Source organism: Liolophura sinensis, chromosome 6 (genome assembly GCF_032854445.1).
Source record: "Liolophura sinensis isolate JHLJ2023 chromosome 6, CUHK_Ljap_v2, whole genome shotgun sequence".
Lineage (NCBI taxonomy): Eukaryota > Metazoa > Mollusca > Polyplacophora > Chitonida > Chitonidae > Liolophura > Liolophura sinensis.
Window position 1 is genome coordinate 58,042,606 of NC_088300.1, and position 21,829 is coordinate 58,064,434.

The window sequence follows — 21,829 nt, forward strand, 5'->3', positions numbered from 1 at the left end:
TCCAAAATCAAAGGGGAGCAAGCCAATGCGTCTTGAGCAAATTATAGTCCGTCCAGTTTTGTGGGATTTATTTCTTGACAAACATAAAATATAAATTGCATACACGTATACAGAACAACAACAATGTAATCACGATTTCAGTTCAACTTTTAACTACAACATATACACTTGTCTTTATACACCAAAAACGTTGACTTTCAAAAAAAAAGCTTTGATACCAACAGATGGACGATGCTTGGTAAAATATGCCATGATGCCATTTTATTAACCAAAACCAATTTGACACAGCTAGTCATAAACTGGTAGGAACTGGAAAAATGACAAAAACATTCTTTCATAGAATAATAGTAATCGTGTTCTTTTATAGCGGTAAACAAGCGAATGGATTTAATTATTAGTCTTCTGGGAGAACCTTTTGTATCGTGAAAATCACTGCAGTAGAACAATACTTCCCTCCCGCGCATATATCTTCTTTTTACACCCTCTTGTTATGTAATGCCCCTACCCACCATCCAAAATCCATAGTTAACTGTACACTGGCACGCACCATTACCCCGCCAGCTGAGTGATAGCGTAACTCAGTATGGATAAACCTTAACCAAAGCCATCTTCCAGCCTATTCTGTTATACGCCCTGGAGCCCAATCAGTGTCTGTCACAAAGTTACTTCGCGGACTATAAACCATCTGATTTTCAGTTATTATTCTCTATACCTGATTAATTATCAAGACTGGAAAGTAAGGGTAAACACAGGCTGTAATTATGATTGTTAAATATTTTAACACCTTCAAAAGAGCCATCCAATTAAAATACCCTATGTGAATAATGCCATCAAAATGCCAAAAGATAATTTCTAAAACCGAAAACATTACTGAAGTTCTCGGAGTGGATGGTATTCTTTCTATAAAACGCTGTATCTATTCTGTCACTGAGTGACCAAAATTGAACATTGTATGATAAAACCACTACTTAGTATGGACGATACATGAAAATTTGAAATCACAAATAATATTTTTCCATCTAACCTTGATATAAATCCACATAAAAAAAACATTTTTGCGAATTGCCTAAATTAGACGAACAAAATTTTCAGTTCAATATTGTTTGTATATTAGTATATATATAGCAAATGTATAGGTCGCCTGAATATTCTCTGAGCGTTGAATATGAATTAGTGCGAGTAATTCCTTTATATTAGTACATCAACTGGATCGGTTGTTGGACGTACATGTGCATTAAGTGCACGTTTTGACGGTAAATTTAATGTCCAGACTATAAGACTGCCAATTCTATCTCCTCGGACCAAATCGTAGGTAAGGTAATGGAAAGTTCTTGTCAACATTGTCATTTGAATTTATCGCTGACAAAGTATGAACAGAAAATGAAGTGAGAATTTCTTTTTGCTTCTTCAAAAAACCCAGATTTGACATATCGTGTCCTTAGGAGATAGTTCCTCAAAGTACACAGCACTTTTTGTAATAAAAGTAGCCGCAAAAAGTTTATCGTATGTCCTTGGGGGAAAAAGCAAACAAAAAACTGCGCAGAAATATTGCTAATGGCACTTAGCTATCCCTAGACACTCAACCCCGGATGAAAATCCACCGAGTCAATTTCCTCTCTTCTACACTTCAAGTGTCCATTAATATTTGGAGAAAAACAATGTCGTCTAATACAAACAGGAATGATAACGCTTATATAGCCTTAGCCAGATAATAAGACCATAGAAGCCGAACAAGGCGTGTTACTTGTCGTTACTCAGCTTCGCCACACTGTTGGCGACATTGCCATCTTCAGTAACTTCTAAGGTTTCTCTAAGACGCTCTAAAATTAGCACTTATGGAGGGATGAAACGCTCTTTACCCTGAGATAGCCTGTAAGACAAGGCTGAAGCCGCTATCTGTTTTCTAAATGGACGAGGTTATCCGGATCAACTCTGGGCACGTCAGACAAGCCTCTTCAGTGCATAATACCGGTTATTCTGTATTGTGCCACCCTCGATCGCCTATCACGTATCAGTCCCAAAATCAATGAACCACGAAAAGAACCGATCGATCAAAATCAATCAATGTGCTAGTCACAAAACAAGTTTTTGAGTATCGATCGAGTTTGGGATATGCTGGCAATATTACATTTTTTTATCTGGAATCCACAACGTTACCAATCAGAATGTAAAACTTAACATGTGCTCCAATAACAGGGGCTATTATCCCCAATACATGGAATTTTTCTCAGAGTGCTGGGTGTGAGTGACGATCAGTTCTCTAAATACACTGTTCATATTTATCGTGTCTTATCCTCACGGGTTTGCCGAGGGCTAGAACGATTAAACCTTTCCACATCCCATTGAGAAAATACATGTTCTGTACCTTTCTAAAAATCTAGACTAAGTATCTACAGGTAGACCCGCTTGATATAGGCATGTACGTCAAAGTGTGTTTTATTCACACTAGTTAAAACTGTGAAAAAAATATCTATGTTAAAACTTTAAAGGGTTCTCGCTAATGAAAGATAATCAGCCAGCAGCGAATTATGGAGAAAGTAGGCTATTTGAGCATTAAAGTGGTTAGAACTGTGTCGTGCAAAATGGGTTTATTGGCATGTTTTCTAACGCCAAACTGAAAAACATTTAAATTTCTAAACCACTGTCAATAAAATCGGGTGTTTAGATTAATAAGGAAGAAAAAAATGGACAATGTTTAAATTCCTATTTAACATGCTCAGGACATCAAGAGTGATTAATGCTTGTCTTGGTTTATTTGGTAAAACTTTATTTTCACTCATAACAGAAAATTATTTTTAAAAATCTGTTGTCCCTTTTAAACGCTGTGTTCTACAAAAAACAAAGTGATCACCGGTCAAATTCTTTTCTATAATATTTCAATATAATTTTAAATATAAACTTTCGCATTTATAGCTGTTCAGGTTTTTTCAGAGTGACAAGCCACTAAAGGTTACATGAATAACTGCTGATTTCCAAACCACGACTTGGAGTTACATGGAAGGCATCCCTTCCGGTTGAACTAAAAATCTATTTTTCTTTTAACAGCATTTGCAAAGCGAAAATACTAAGCAGAAAGGCGATTAAAGGTCGGTCCATTCCTTTGGCATGTCTCTCAGTAAAAATAAACATGAACCCTGATGGAGGGTTGGGAAGGTGTCAGAAATACCGAGTGTATAATATTCAGTTAGATTTTCTTAAGTATGTCGAAGGGGTGTGACACTGATAACCGCCTGAACAATTGCTATAGTCCAGGTCCTTCTAGATCGTTTATGTTTTGAAATGAATCGCTGGAGCATGGGAAGTGTTAACAACTTTCCGATACCATGAACAGGTCATCATTAACTTCATTTTGGCTGATATTAGTTTTGCATTTAGTTTGGTGATGGAGATGTATAGTGTGGCTTATCAGTCAGGCCGACTCAAATCCGCACGATCATTAACCCAGAAGTTGGCTGGGATCAGATCACATTACTACCGGCGTATCGACTTTTGTGTTCCAAGATGATACCACTGCATTTGACAGGAATGGTGCGGTTTTGACATTCCGATCACAAAATGAAAGACAACATGTTGATGATCTCGTGGGAGTTTGCTAAATCGAAAGACTACTCTGAATAAACCCAAACAAGCATCTCTTATTACAGCTTTGTGTCAGCCGCCGTTTCGTCAATGGTCCTCTCTTTCACCACACAAGATCAATAACTGACCTGCTTCCAACACTTTGTCAAAATACACGGTTCGAAAAGATAAAGAGCTTTTTCAAATGCTGCTTAAGAATTTAAAAAAGCCTGGTCCCTTCGGAAACGCAGCACTCGAGGAAGCAATGATTTACAATTTCCCCAAAATAATTCGGAAAGAAGTAATTTCATGCAGGGTAGCAATGCAATTTTTTGTCCGTATTTGCATGGCAACTGCTTTTAGCAGGGGAAATGTAGTAGGACAGGTACTGGCCTGAATCCAGAACATCTTATTAAATGCTAAATTCACCTATAACCATATTTCCGTTGGCCTGCCTTATGGGATATTACCGGAGCGCCTCTGGCTAAGTTGCCTATAAATCATATGATCCGTACTGTTAACGAGGGCGTAAATTATACCCTAAAAGAACGTCAAATTTAAGTACATGGATGTTTTATCTTCCAGGTAATAAACTGAGATTCATTGCATCAGGCAACACTAGGCACATGCACTATTAATCGAAAAATGATTACAGAACCCAAAATGAACAGTAAAATTCAGATATTGTAAAACTGGTAATAAAATATGTTGAAAGCAATAATTTAGTTGTGAAACTAAAACGATTTTTAATTTAAGAAATAATACACTCGTCCAGTTTTTGTTGATGTAAATAATAAAGTGGAAAATCATTATCGTAAATATCAAAATGTGTTCCACGAAATCCTCAGTTAGTGTGTACAGTTTGTCACAAAAGCCCTTTATTTTGTAATGAAAATAAGGCAACATAAAACCATAGGTCATAATTTGGATCATGATGTTTGTGCAGTGCTAAGTCTGTAAAGTGTTTCCATAAATTCATATTTGGGACATAATGTTAGTGAACTCTTTAGGTTATGGAGTGTTTGCATCAACTCATATTTGGGGCATAATGTCAATGAATTGCTCAGGTTGTGGAATGCTTCCATAAACACATAGTTTGGTTATGATATTAACAAACTTCTCAGGTTGTGATTGCTTCCATCAACCCGTATATTGATTATCGGGTTATCAGGCTGCTAAATGTTTCCATCAACTCATATTTGAGTCATATTGTTCTTAGATTGATTAAACTATGGAATGTTTCCATCAACTCATATTTGAATCATAATGTTGGTAGACGTATTAGACTATGGAATGTTTCCATCAACTCATATTTGAGTCATAATTTCGTTGGGCTGATTAGGTTATGGAATGTTTCTATCAACTCATTTGAGTCATAATTTCGTTGGGCTGATTAGGTTATGGAATGTTTCTGTCAACTCATTTGAGTCATAATATTGGTAGACTGATTAGGTTATGGAATGTTTCCATCAACTCATATTTGAGTCATAATATTGATAGACTGATTAGGCTATGGAATGTTTCTATCAACTCTTCCGTGCTTTGCTACCTCTGAGTTATTTTATTTTGTCTTACTTCTGATCTTAAAATCAGTGCCAAATAGTATAGTATATAGTTATAGTATGTCGTGATTTTGTGATCATTTGGTTCGCCAGGTTAACGATAGTATTTTAGTTCTCACAGAGAGCCTTGTCGCATATATGGGCTTTGGGAGGCTATACGAAAGCCATATAGTGGATGAAACGAATTGTTACACTCGGTGTCGAAGTTAGCCAATTAAGCTTTATATTCAGTAGATTTGTTGCCAGTCCCTGGACATGTTCATATGTTGGAGTGGTAAATGATACTTCAGTATCTAGACTGGACATATTTATTAAGCCGCCATATGCACATGTATAAGAAACATTAACTGCAGTTCCAAACATTTCCAGGTTATATTCAATAACTTCTGATCAAGAGTCATTTTATTCTAAAACGTGAATTTGTCTAACAGTATATCTCTGAGAGTCAAATGGGAGGTTTACGGGCAGGAACGCTTATACAGCTGTTGTATAGGAGAACTGTGGCTCGTAAAGCTACATTGAAGCGACAGGTTAGTATAGCAACAGTGGAAGGGCCTAACCCGTTAAGACTGGTATTTAATTGTCGTATTTCAGACTGAGACTAATCGATCGATCGTTTGCTGATACAGATTGTGACCGTCAAGACCGTTGAACCACATAGAGGTGATAAGCTTTTACCTACGGTATAACAGTCTTTGCTAAACCGCCAGGATTAATTCTAGTAATCAGAAAAGCCCGACTCCTAAACAGCCTGGGTTCGACTGCTCCATTTAAAGGAGAAGAAAACATGACACTATAGGCTTAAAAGAGCACATTTTTTATATCTGGTGGTGCCTGTTGCATAATTTTGCGATTTTCCTTGCCATACACGTAAAGCCTGAAAACGGCAAAGCTGGCATAAATCGCTGAGTCCATCGTGTCCTCCATCTTTAACACCCTGTCGTTTATGCTGGGGGTATGTTGCCTCTCAGCCAGTGAGAGTCGTTAAAACTGCCGGCATGTTCGTGTAAACTCGGAACCTACGTTTAACATTCCGGTTTCCCGATCGTCAAACGGAAAACGAACTGTACTGTTCGCTACCTTCTGGGAAGAAGGGTTCTACCGGAAATGTACGAACTGCACTTCGGCGGTTTCCGACAGCAATTCTCCTCCTAACACGGAAGACTTCAGGAATGGTTCTCAGGTAAAATGGAGTTGCCCACAGCGGATTTTGGCGCTGACTTCATTTGTAATTTATCAACTTGAGGTACATATTAGAATTTTTTTATGGCACGCGCCTGCGAGGAAATGCATACTCTTTCAATGGTATTAAGACGTCACCAAAGGTAATGGCAAATGTGTATCCACAATAGCCGTAAAGCGGCAAATATTTCTATATCAGTTCTATATAAAACATCAATAAAAAAAGACTAATAGCAACTTAAATATAAGCATCATGTCCGACATTCGAATACCATTCGTAATCCGTAAAGGGCGTTCCAAGTCGATAATCGCAAGATCCATTTCCAAAACAGCGTTTAACACTAGCTTCCAAAGACAAAGGTAGGTAAGAATTTATACAGATAGGAAATAAAGCCGGTAACACACAAGAGAAAAGGTCATCAGTTTTCAATGATGCCGGGCAGACGGTGGTTTTATGGATTTAACTCACAGTGTGCGTGTGATGAATAGTACATTTATATATAGCAGGCTCTAAACCGTCTTTGATTTCTGAGTTGAAAATAAGAATCTGCATTTTACAGCATGTTGTACACATACTATGACAAAGTGTTGCATAGTAAGACTTTTCCAGCACAGAACTCCCGATCAAAACTCATTAAACATGATATCAATACAAGGAACTTCTGAAGATATAGCTAGGGTTCTTTCAAAGTGTGTAGATACTAGAACTCACAAAATAGCACACGTCTTATCTTATTGTTGTATATACTTACTGGAATTCATAGTCTTAGTCATAGCATTACGAAGAGACTCGAAGAAGATCGTGCGCCTAAATCATGCGTGGGCACATTTAAAACAGAAATCAAGCAGGCTGTATGGGAAGGAAAGACTGGGAAGCATACTAAATATCTATAACGACGTCTCAGTATAGGCTACGGCCCGTTAGGATATCGGTGAGATGCCGGCAGCCTTCTACCGCCCCAGACCTGCCCTGACTAGAGCAACTGGATCAATACCATCAGGGATGTGTGTCAATCTTATTATTCCAAGCCACTTTGAAGTGTTCTCCGGATGTCGTAAGGACTGTCACAATTTTTGCGAAGTTTTTAACCGCTTGATGGCGTATCACGCGATTATGTGATGTAATTTGTAGGAAACCTAGAAAAACTCGACACTAAGAACACACGGGATTGGTGGATTTCGCCAACAGTTTCTTCCGACTCGCTGGATTTAAAGTCACTGTATGTTTATGTTTTTCTTCCCCAAGTGTGCGGCCGACCTGGGCTGTATAATGTGGCCCGTGGGCGTCTCATCCAAAATGACAGGCTGTGCTTCGAAGTGTCTCACTTTCATCATCGTTATTCCCCTTTTCCAATTTTGATAATAATCTTTGTCCTTGAGATATACGACTGTAAAAGCAGTTTCAAGAGATGAACCTCCCGTTATTGCCACATATCTGTCTGACGAAGGTCCTCTCTAGACAAACCCTGGATTATATACTGTACGTTAATTGCCAATGGCTCACAAACCCGTTGTATTTGTAACATAAATTCTTTGGGAAGAGTTAAATATTCGGTTTGACACCTGAAAAGAATATCCTTGCTTCAGCTTGTCTGTATTCCCAGTCGATTGCCACAGCTGTGGCAGTAGTAAACTTATGACTAAGCTTTAGTTTAAAGTACTTTCATTAATAAAGTCTATGCCACCACATCAAAGCTCTACAAATATATGCAGCAACGTCTTCTCCAATAACGGCTTATGGTAGAGTTGATGACCGCTAATAATTTTGTCAGCACAAATTTGCATGAAGAAATGGGTTTAACCCAACAAATTTTCCTGGTCGATTTTAGCGTTGAGGAAGATGAAAAAACGCATCACCCCAAACCACTTTAAGTGGTTTCTGCCTGCGCAGACCTGTCACTTAAGTCATAAGGTATTTTTTTTCTCCAGATCAAGTTTTTCTTGTTATGGTCTCATTAACCATGGAACTAGCACCCAGCTGTTTAGTCGATGCCGTAAGTCCTGCAAAGAAGGCTGGAAGTAGGATGCATGAGGCCTTTGTGGTTATAAATGGAAGCACGATAGGATTAATGGAAGAAAACAACAACATGAAAGAGAGTGCAGAACAATCTATACAAATCTTAAAGTCAGGTCACTCATTGTAGGTCGGCTGGTACAAAAGTATATCGACAGCCCGTCATCCAAAAGGCGACCGTTTGCCTCATATAATACCTGGGAGATAATCTTCTTAGTGTCTCTTGTCCCGTGTGGTGGCTTGCGGACGACAGATTTATCCATGTCAGCGATGATAATGGCATCATGGTAGATGGTCTAATGGATTTGGTTTATACCTTCGATGCCTGACAGATCTCAAACTTAGAGCAGATGAATTTCCATGGTTCTATTAACTATTAATTATTGAGCGTTGAACCTATTTTGTAGAACGAATTTTATGTTTCTTGAAATGATAAGCTACGCGAATAAACGAAATGAATATTGAGCAATATTTTGCAATATTCATCGCTTAGAATTTTATCAGCTAAGTTTTGGAACGACTTGAAAGAAAGTCAATGACGTTTCTTTACAAAACCAAAGATTGAAAATAATGCATTAACTGCATTCATAATTAAATCAATCTCTTTGAAGTGTTGTGATAGATTTTTATTTGGTGATCCACTTAATGAAGTTAGACTCATCTGAAAAACTGTCTTCCTCCTCCACAGTAGTAGTTTTTCAGCTTGTCACGTGAAGTGAGAATGTCACACAAAGAATGAATTCAGCGGTTTTAATTTATCGGATAAAAGTTTAGTTTTGCACCATCATTCTCTCCACTAAGGAATTACTTCTTTAGGCTATTTGATAATAAAGGCTTATAACAGGATGGATATATGTATGGTTAAGACAGAAATGAAAACATATCCCTGTTTTAATAAGAGTATTAATAAAAAATTTTCACTTATTCTACTATATAGACGGCGGAAACTTTATACTGGAAAATATATACTGGTATAATGCAAGTGATTCATGTTAGATTGCCTTAAAGAGCACCATCGAATGCCTATAGCTAACAGCGTTTAGCAGAACATTGGGAGCACGAGATCACTGAAGATTTCCAAGAATGACACACATCTAGTTTAACCTGTCGCATAAAATGCAACCTGACCGTTCGTCGACGACCGACTCCGTATATTTTCACTCAGGTGCGGTACATAAAGACATCTGTGCGGAAACACTTTCAAGCTCATTTCATGTCACAATTTTTCACTCATCTAATAGATAAGTTAATGAAAGGATTGCATGGATGTATCCAACATACGATCGGCGTTTTTGGAAGTCTAATCAGTCATTCCAAGTCTGACTTTGGGTTTGTTTTTCTCTGAAGATTGTGTCGCTTAAATCTACTTTAACATTCAGATCAGGTTGTAAGACGGTCTTGTTTCTGTCCAATTGAATACAAGTACGCAGGGTTTCAATTGAAGAGATTTTGTTTGTATTTTCGATTGCTGTGTCAACACTAGGGTTGATAGCCTGTACAAAGCCGGATTTACATTTTTATGCAAGGATTCCATTTCTTTCAGCTTCATTTTTTACCGCATAATTACGTCTTTTGTAGGAAAAGGGGATTGAATAGAAATAAATCAGATGAAACGAGGACATATATGGGGATTTTGATAAGGTCACGCCAAGGTCAGGACCCCTGTCAGCTGTCGATATTTGGCCTTCGCAAACCTTATCAGCTGGAAGGTTTTTCACACGTGATGGAAGTGTTAATTTAAAATCATACTGGCTTTAAAAATCAGTATTCTGTTACTGTACTGGGTTCTACAAACCTGAAACGGAAAGATTATTGTTTCCTTGCCCGGATGATGACAGATTGAGGTCGAGGCGGTAGGGCAGTCAGGTAACCAAGGGCGAATACTAGTTATACTGTCTTCAGAAAATTCGGAATACTAAGTTTTCATAAAACGTCAAGGGTTGCTATCATCTGAAAGTTTGTTCTTGACGTGCAACAAATGTTCAAATCCTATGCCTTCTTTATCCCTCGTCCCTCATTCTTTCAAGACTTTATTTCACGTTTTCTTGTCGTATTATTAAATTTCTGGCCTCTCGACATAATCATCGATGATACTTCGACACCAACATGATCTGGTGTTTGTAAATAAAAGCATGCAGACGATTATTCACACACACGAATACCAAGGACATTAACCACACTCAACCTATCGATCCCCCAAACTGCCTGCACTAGGTTTGTCGAACCAGGCTACCCCTCTTTGCTTAAACTTCAATTTTCTTAATGTTAAGCAAGGTGCCTCTAATTGAACATTAAGTCAAATTCAGGGTATTGTGACAATCTGCGGATCTGACTTACACAAACACAGGCTGTAATACGGAAAATAACTGCAGAGCAGTTTATGGCTGAATTCTTTGCATACTGAAAGGTCAATGACAAATTCGTGTTTCAGATTCGATTGGGGTATTGGTAAGAATTAATTCTGCAATGAATATCAACCGAAACATCGCTGGGTACTATGATACTATGATACTATGATGATAGGATGTGATACGCTGTGACTTCATCTCTGACATTCCCATCGACCTTGCGAAGTGGAACAGTTAATCTTGATTTCAGATTGGAATCAACATTACCATAAAAGAATCATGTAAATCAGGTCAGAACAGGAACAACATTCTGGGGCAGGGTAGTGCTAGTCCTGATGAATTGATTTCATTTCACAGATAACTGATTTATACTTATAAGACCACAGATAACTGATTTATACTTATAAGACCACAGATAACTGATTTATCCTCATGAGTCTATAGATAACTTACTTATCTATACAGAACCATTAGCGAGGGAGATGGGTGATTCTGCAAAACCGGAATAACGGAGTGTATCACCAAAGGAGAATACGAAAACAAAATTTTTATTTAAACAGAAAATATTTATTTCCAAATACAAGCAAAAAAAAAGAAAATTAATAGCAATATTCGTTTTGTATTCTTACACCAAAGCGTAAACCAAGCTTTTATACATATATCTACCAGATGTAAGTTTGATAAACTTGAAGTTTGAGTGTATTTATAAACATCGCTCTGCTGTGGTTTCTACAACTTTGAGTATTAGGTTCTGTTCGTACGGGCAGAGTAGAGATAACTAACAGAATGCTAATGAATTCGATTTCTGCGGATCAGAGAGCTGACCCCAGGATAACCCATTTGTTAGAGGAGGAAATGAGAGCGACCAGTGCTTCTTCCTGGAAATCCAAAAAGGTGTCGGGATGCCCAAAGAGCTAAAAGCTGCATGTTCTCGTTTTTGTCGAGGAGTGGATTGGCTGTCCTGGACGAACGAGAATCAAATAACACTGATATATCTCCGACATCGGCTCATGTTTAGATTGCTAAAAGCATAACCGCATATGAGCCTCAGGATGGTAAATTAACCAAATCCCTCATATATTACATTATCCAGATTGTCATCCATGATGTGGCCTTGGGCAGCAGAAGTGAATCCTTCACGGACACAGTTTCTGCTTGATCGACAACAGAAACAACGGTGCAGTGTCTAACTCTCTAGCCCATTAATGCCTTTATTGCCGTATCTAGTGATGCGCAGCGCTAAGTCATTCAATCAATCTATTCAAGTAAAACAGTCATTTAGTCAAGCCGTCAGTCAATAATTAAGACTGATTGCACTAATGGCTCCCAAAGGTTTCAAAGAATAATAACCTTTAGCTCACTATAATCCTGGAATTGGAAAGGTTTCCGGATTGTGGAAAGTTTCTGTGATGTGTAGAGTAGCAATTACTGTGTATGAGGCAATTCTCCCGTCGGAGTAAGGTGATTGGTGGAAGGTATTCCCTTGCCAATCTGGACTACAAGGTGATATGGAGGATTGTCGATAATAGAAGATTCTAAGGAAACCATTACGTGCGATCTGTCACCTTGATTGGGCAGAGATTGCCTTGGACATGTCCTCGTTCAAGAACAGCCTGGGATATCATTAGGCAGATGTGATCAAAATCATTAGTTTATTGATCAAGACGTGATCAGAATTATTACAGACTCGTTAAGGCAACACGCAGCCGTTATGATAATTTGTTGAGTAAATTCCAACAGGTATCAATCGAGAAACAAATGTACCCAAGAGCCTTAAAAACTTGTGTGTCTGAATTATGTGATAGCTTTACGTTTGATTAAGAAGGAGAAAAGTACAGAAAAATATATCATCGAAATCATGCAATAAATTCGTTCCGCAGACCAAACCCAGTGATCAAAAATATTTCTGAATTAAAATTCTTAAGCCTAAAACTGATTGAATTTCAAGTCATTCCCCTCGAGATAATTTGCATATATACTTCTTCAAGAAAAGTTTCCAGATGGAGATTCCATGAGACTGTTGTACACACGAAATTTGTCAGGGAAAACCAGTTTTGCGTATAATGGCCGGGTTGAAACGTGAACAAGCGGTGTGCGAAGAAACTGTGATTGACAGTTGTAACACAGCTCTGCCTCTGACTTGAACAAACACCGATGTAACACATCAGTATTGCGTGACACTACACTGTAAATGATAAAGTTTGTATGATAAATTGTGTACAGGAGAAGCTTAAAATGCGAACAAGTTCCGGAATCTAGGTCGAGGGTAATACACCAGCCGTCAGGCTGTGGTCAGCTTACCAGCAACTTTGTGCAACGGGGCAGAAAATTAGAAGTCAGAGTGCACAGCCACGATAGCACATGGGCATTCAACAGAGCTGTCAGTTATGTTCGAGAATTAGGCGCCACTACAGGTTTTTTGCCAGTATTTGAATTTCATACTTCGTTTCATGCTGAAAAGATTTGTGCTGTTATTCGCTTAGTTTGGCATCGATGTACTCATATGGTTCAGCAATAAATCGGACAAGCCGGTGACGTCACACGAAAGTTTCACACTGTTTTGCTTATTAAATGACAAACTCACTTTTTGAATGTCGTCACGACACAACTTTACCTATGCCCCTTGCAACAAAACTTTCAAATGCATTGAAGATCTCTTTTGTGTAATATTAAATAACTTATCTTGGTAACCTTAAAATACACAAAAGACAGCGGTTCAATCCTGTGCCGAGTCATGCCTTGCATTTCAGCAGGCACTCGGAATAAGCCAATAACAGTATACCAAAGCGGATTAGCGCTCCATGGGTGATGTCTGCCAGATTCTGAAAGCGATATTAAACTCGAATCACAATAAACAGTATGTCAATAAATCAATCTCAATGTATCAAAGGTGTAAGCGTTGCTCTCTGCAAAATTCTCAGTTATGTAGTTGTCACATTTGTTAATAACAGTGTCCAGAAAAAGAGGCTTTACAAATGTACGCAACCATACATCTAAAATGCGACTACATCATACTGGGCAATCACTTAAATATACAAATGCGACTGCAATGATGAAAGACAGATTGGAAATTTCGAATTTAATTGTATGGGTTTTGCCTAATCTATCGACGCAGTGTCAACAGCAATTCGTCATATATTATGAACAAACTAAAACAAAGATAAATATATCCGCTATGATTGTTCATTTAAGCTGTGCTTCAGTTCTCTTCCCTTTGTCACTAGTATTGGTGACATTTAAATGAAATCTTGCGACCTGACACTTTCTTGACGCGTTGAACAGCGTGACAGATATCATGGTGAGGGTAGGTACTTGCCTTCAACCAGCCACTACCAAATGTTAATACTAGTCGCGATTACCACCACCCATTATTGATTCTGTCATAGCTGCCGATTAGACTGGACAGAATTCTACCTCCTCGAAGTCTACCACAGAGTGTTCTGTACTGAAATGACCACTCGCCTACCAAAAAGCTGACAGAATATACCACAAGTGTCGGAATCGAGAAGTATGAATGGCCATTTTATCCACACAGAATCCACGGTGACCCTTGTGAATTGTTCCATGTTTCAAAGTTTAATGATGGCCAAGGAATCCAGTTCCATTTCAATGTCACTTGACTCATATGATCGTCTGCGAAATAATTTTGCGGTCTGGTTCAATAAGCGTCTTTGATGAAAGCTAACGGTTTTATCTGTCAACGTCTGGGCAGATATCGGCGGCTTTATACTGTTCTGCAAATGGTGATATGTACTTAAACAGCCAAAGCTTATGGACATACAGTTCAAACATCATAGGGATATGAGCAGAGAACAGGTAGAAATGAACTCATGTCATCTAAAATTACATAATTCATAAACTGCAAGCGAGAGCAGCATTTCGTTGTTGATGCGAATATTTTTGTTTCCTGAAGCAAAGTGTGGCAGCATTTGCTTGCTGAAAGTAAAATTAGTTTTTTTGAGCACGGCAGTGACTTACTGAATATAAAGTTAGATAATATTAGCTTGACAAAAGTAGATTGCTGAAAGCACAATTTGCTACTTTTCTCTTGGTAAGATAGCACTAGCATTTTGAAGACAGAATTAGTTAGCTTTCGTCTGACAATACTAGCTTGCTGAAGACAAAATTAGGTAGCTTAATCTTGATAACCTTAGACAACGTGTGCTTGTTTAAGCATTCGAACATTAGCTTGCTGAAGGCGGGATTAGTTAATCTTTGCTTGACAGTACTCGTTTGTTGAAAGCACGTTTAGCCACTTTTGGCTTGGCCAAACTGACTTTCTGAAAGGAAGATTATTAATTTTTAGCTTAATAATATTATCTTGTTGAAAACAGGGTTAGTAAGTTTGGGCTTTGTAATATTAGCTAGCTTGCCAAGGAAAAGTTCTGCTAATTTTAGCTTTTCAATATTGGCTTGATGAAAACAAGATTACTTTTGACTGACGATAGTAAATTTCGGGACCAGTCGACTTTCATACTATTAAAAGGCGTCGTCAGTCTAAGGCAGCTCATTGATGGGAGGACAGTGTGTTTTCTTGGCTACATTACATATACTGGTATATAAAGTGTTACGCAACCAGTGTTTGGTGGTGTTTCGGAAAGGGCCTTAACGGTGACCTAAACCTTTAGTGACACACGAAGCATCAGAATCGATGGAAGGTCTACCAGAATGCTTTGTAAGTTTGTTTCATAACATTACGGTGTCGGAATAAGTTTCCCAGTTTTCCAGTGCAGTGTCGGAGCGTACCTCGGGTGTGGTGAAAATTACAGAATATTTTGCTTTATTTCATGGCCGAATTGGGGAAAGGGAAACTGTGGGGGAGATAGAAAAATTATTTATATAACAGTAAGCAAAAAATACGTAAGCAGTAGTATGTATTTCTGTCATGTAGTTATCACTAGTTACCTGATTGGTAAGTCTTCACTCCACTTCACTTACTTGTACTAAGCTTATGTCTAGAAATTCCTAGACACTATTTAGAGATCTTCCTCTTCATACATACACGCAAGTCTTTTTGGATTTGAGATTGTTTTTAAACCAAAGCAGGTTTAAATGAAAATATATTGGGAAATAAGTTGGCACAAAGTTGATTAACGGGAATACCTACATGCGTAAATGTATGTACATTTAATAATTTCTTTAATGTGTTTTTGAAAAATTGATGAAACCTTCGAAGTATCGGTGAACAATCTTAGCTGGCTGGTTCATGGAATCTACACAAGCAAACTTCCACAAGACGTAGAGTAACCCATGCTATCAGACTACATGTGCTTGACTAGATTGTGGAGAGAGAAAAAAACATATGCCTGAAGCGGTCGATTAAATCATCTGCTATACACCACAAAAATCGAACGACGGGATAATAAAATCCAGCCAGTTGGCAAAGTGCGGGATGTAGGCAGATCGCTTCAGGTCCCTATATAGCATGTTATTTACCCCTTGTTTGTGAGAAGCACAGAGACGAAAGAGTGCCGCGGGATTAAATTTCAAAATGTCAAATTTAACAAATTTTGTAACATCTGTTGCTGAGTCTCCTTTGTCGCCGATGGCTTGATGTGTGAAGGAAACTGGCCGAATCAATTTTCGGACAAGTGCTTCCAATCTCTATGCTTCTTTAATTGAAGAACTTGCTGCGTGGATAAGATGGCTTTGTGGCTAACCATTTCCCTTGGAGATGAGCTCGTATACCGGCTATATGTGCAAAAATTAACCGACCTCCATGCAAGGGCCACAGGGTGCTATAGCCTCGAAAAGAGAAGGAAACGAGGATACATGTACGTCACAACACAAAATCGAGGGTGCATGTATGTCACAACACAAAAACGAGAATGCATGTATGTCAGAACACAAAAACGAGAATGCGTGTCTGTCACAACACAAAACGAGGGTGCATGTATTTCACAACACAAACCGAGGGTACATGTATGTCACAACACAAAACAAGGGTACATACACGGCACAAAACAAAAGGAGGGTGCATGTGCGACAAAACACAAAACAGGGTACATGTATGTCACAACACAAAGTGAGGGCACATGTATGTTATAATACAAATCGAGGGTGCATGGATGTCAAGACACGAATGCGAGAATGGGTGTATTTCACAACTCAGAATACATATAGGCCGCAAAACAAAGCGAGGTTACATGTATGTCACAACACAAAACAAGGTTACACGTATGTCACAACACAAAACAAGGTTACATTTATGTCACAACCCAAAACAAGGTTACATGTATGTCACCACACAAAACGAGGGTACATGTATGTCACAACACAAAGCGAGGTTACATGTATGTCATAATACAAGACAAGGCTACATGTATGTCACAACACAAAACAAGGCTACATGTATGTCACCACACAAAAACGAGAATGCGTGTATGCCACAACTCAAAATGAGCATACACGTATGCCACAAAACAAAGCCAGGGTACATGTATGTCACAACACAAAACAAGGTTACATGTATGTCACAACACAAAAACGAGGGTACATGTATGTCAAAACATAAAACGAGGTTACAGGTATCTCAACGCAAAAACGAGGGTACATGTATGTCACAATACAAAAACGAGAATGCGTGTCTGTCACAACACAAAACGAGGGTGTATGTATTTCACAACACAAACCGAGGGTACATGTATGTCACAACACAAAACAAGGGTACATACACGGCACAACACGAAAGGAAGGTACTTGTGCGACAAAACACAAAACAGGGTATATGTATGTCACAACACAAAGTGAGGGTACATGTATGTCATAACACAAAATCGAGGGTGCATGGATGTCAAGACACGAAAACGAGAAAGGGTGTATTTCACAACTCAAAATACATGTATGCCGCAAAACAAAGCGAGGTTACATGTATGTCACAACACAAAACAAGGTTACATGTATGTCACCACACAAAACGAGGGTAAATGTATGCCACAACTCAAAACGAAGATGTATGTATGTCACAACAAAAAGCGAGGGTACATGTGTGCCACAACTCAAAACAAGGGTGTATGGATGCCACAACTCAGAACGAAGGTGTAAGTATGTAACAACACAAAACGAGGTTACATGTATGTCACAACTCATAACGAAGGTACATGTATGCCACAACTCAAAATGAGCATACACGTATGCCACAAAACAAAGCGAGGGTACATGTATGTCACAACACAAAACAAGGTTACATGTATGTCACAACACAAAACAAGGTTACATGTATGTCACATCTCAAAACAAGGTTACATGTATGTCACAACACAAAAACGAGGGTACATGTATGTCAAAACATAAAACGAGGTTACAAGTATCTCGACACAAAAACGAGGGTACATGTATGTCACAACCTTAGACGAGGGTAAATGTATGCCACAACTCAAAGCGAAGATGTATGTATGTCACAACACAAAAACGAGGTACATGTATGTCATAACTTAAAACGAAGGTGTAAATATGTCACAACTCAAAACGAGGGTACATGTGTGCCACAACTCAAAACAAAGGTGTATGGATGCCACAACTCAAAACGAGGGTGTATGTATGCCACAACACAAAACGAAGGTGTAAGTATGTCACAACACAAAAGGAGGGTTCATGTATGTTACAACACAAACACGAAAACGAGGGGGCATGTATGCCACTACACGAAACGACGGCGCATGTATTCCACAACACAAACGCAAGTGTCCATGTATGCCTTCAGAGAAAAAACAAGGCTTTGTACATGGTACAACAAGGAATAGAGTATTTGTGCAAGGTGCAACCCGGAAACTAAGGTCGATATTTGCTACAACATGCATGCATGTTTTATCACAACACAAAAAGTTCTTGAGTGTCTCCTGTGTTGGACAATTATCAATAAATTTAAATAAAAGAATTACAAAATGATGCAAATTTTATACGTGTGGATGCCAGTGAAATTAAACAATTTTAAAACGTTGCAACTATTTATGCCCAAAACAGAATCTACAGAATTGACTGAAATTATATCATTTCTCACCACATTTAAAGGATTCTAAACTACGGAATCCTATAACAGAAATTATATTTGAATGTCACCCCTTTAACAATCACAATTTAAACGACACTCAAGCGTTGAGACTACGGATGCAGAAATCCTGCGGATGGTCGTGAGGGTTTCCCGAACTCTGCTCATTTTCCTCTCAACATAATGCTGGACGCCGTCATCTAAAAGAAATATTCTTCAATACAGCGTAAAACACGAACCAAATAAATAAATGCATACAGAAATCACATATCTCAGAAAGTCAGTCACTGTAGAATCGATGTAACTTTTAATCAATGTAATTATCGCATTTTCAGTTATTCACAAGCGTTGCATGCACACATCCCATAATATCTCAGAATATGAGTATCTACAGAAATGAATCTTCACCTAACACTGTACCATATCTCATCTGTGGATTTATGGTGTCACGTAATCGAGGCGACACTCTCATAACTTACTGGACACCCGACAACAAATAGTGGCCAGCTGACGGCGCATGGAGAGTGGATTGTCTTGTTTATCGCTCCTAACCCGTCCGCTCAAATTGAATTGTCATGAAACATGTTGACAGAACCTATTTAACGACAACATTTAATCAGGCCAAGGGGTGGTTGTAAACCAGCTAGCGTAGCTCATAAAGCTCTCCGGGCAAAACACAGGAGGGAATGCGTGAGAAAGGTGTATTGTTAACATTAGTGTTCGTCCAATAAAGGTTGTTCTTCAAAACAGAGAACAACCAAGAGTGATGGGAGAATAATACGATTTCCTTTCCTTAACAAGAAATTAAACAATACTTAAAAACAAGTAGAGATTCGTAGGTAATTTCAAACCATAGCCATTATATAGATAAAAGCCAGATCAATATTGACATTATTTTATTACTGTAGCCCAAAAGTTCCCTTGACGGCTTGTAACATCATTGGTGCACATTCAAGCGACATCCCAAGGTTACTGTACCATGGAAAGATAGTGACCTTGTTTGATTATTCGTTTATGAAATATGACATTTTTTTCAAAAATTTTGACAAGTATTGCTAAATCTGATGGAATATAACCTGAACAGCGAATGAATGCACAACGGTGATAATTAAAGCTCACGTAACCATAGAGAACGAACAGAGCTGTATAAAGTCATATCCGTGAGACACAAAAGACATTCAAGTTTTAGAGGATTTCTGGAGGACACTGTCCATATTCAGGGCACAAAATCCAATTTACATTTCAAACTCACTGAAGCAAATGGTAATTCAAAATGGATTGGTCTCGGTGGCACTTTGATTGTAGTTGTTTATATCATTATCTTGCGCATGCAAAGGCAATGATGGTTATAGGCCTTCGGCCACATGGCTAACAGGGTTGACATGTAAACGAAAAGATAACAACAGCATGTGCATGCAAAACCCGTGTTTAGACAGCCATATGGACGTTTTAGAACCTTTTGAATAGCTCAGTGGTTGGTTCAGTGGCAGCCTCGGAAAGGGAGTTTTCGAAAATTTCTTTATTTCCACTGATCTCGGTGATTTTGCTGCATAAATCAGCCAGCAGTGCCCATAGCAAATCTTAAGGTCAGTTGGCGATCATTTGTCTTCGATCAACACATACAACCTGATCTCCAGAAATTCTGTGAATCATAATATGGAAACGTTTGACAGTTAACCTGATTTCTAGAAACCCTTGGTTTACTTTGGGCACTCACGTTTCCTCCAGCAAAGTAACTTATGGCCGTCGAGTTAGACAAAAGTTGACTTTAATTCACAACGGCTGTATACAGAGTCAACTGCCGTTTTCCACCATCTCGTCTGACACTGAAATGTTATGAAGGCATTTGTCGATTCCGGGATGGGTGAATAGATCACTGATTTGGGTTTTTACTTCTCCCAGCTGGACAACTGCAAATACTACACAGTGCAGTTTATCACCAGGTGTATCTTCACGTCGATTCGCACCATGCATTGAGAATTATAAAGGTTATAATCTGATGTTTAATAACATACACATTAACTAGAGAATAAATTGACCATCAAATTACTGCATTCATTCATTCATGATCATTTAAGAATAAAGCATCTGAAGTCTTCAGGTCAAAACTTTGTCAAGACATCCTCACACAACAGAGAAGCATGCAAATATCGAGAAAATTCCTTCAACGTGCGAGGTTTTAGTTGCGAGATCAGAAACTTCACTGGTTTGAGAACAAATCGGATAGAGCAGTAATGCTACAATCTTAAGTTTCATTACAAGAAAGGTGTACGCTGTAATCATATTTTTATACTGTGAATAAATTGAATCCACCCACCTGATAACTCATGAACGGTGAAGATGACCGTTCGCCAAGACCAATATCTCCTTCCCGAGGGACGCCATTTTGATGAATGTGGTGGGTATTATGTTTTGACATGGGGAGCGCAAGTCCTGCTACATGTGATCGTCTCATTTTGTAAGTTAATTTTACCCGGTCCCACATGTCTCTTCAGTAAAATAATGTCATAAAGCATAGCTCATCGCACAGAGTATTATTCCGTGATTTATTCGCAGTTCCACCATAAAGAGCTTATTCCTGCAGTAATGTTTTTTGTATTAGTCCCTTATTTGTTAAAAATCCCTGTATTGTGTAGAGGAATATCAAATATCACAGTAACATCGCTTCTGATTCTTATTACAGAACAATGTTAATATCAAAAAAAGGAAAAAAATGAATCCAAACCTAAACAGTTGTCGTTTGTTTTCAATGAGTTTAGGATATAGCAGAACCTGAAATGAAAAGCATGAAATGATTCGAGCTGGTGCAGACCTAAGCTGTGTTGTGATCAAATCACCTCACCTCGTGTTTGCTTCATTTTAACCTCTTGGTGTTCTTTAATGCAAAACGGACCATATCTCATAAAAAGGAAACAAAAAGACCCCCCAAAAAGATTCGTATTCTTACTTGAATTCTGGCAGAAATACGGATTTTAAACTTGCCAAAATATGACAAACATACGGAAACCCATTTGTGTTACGGTGAAAAAAAAATTAAGGTTAAAATTTTGACTTTTTTCTCGAAATTTCGATTTTTCGGTGTCGAAATTTCAACTTCCTTATGTCAAGAGGGTGGAATCCCGATTAGGAGCAAACCATGCACACATACCTTGCGTATTACTGTACACGATGTCTCCGT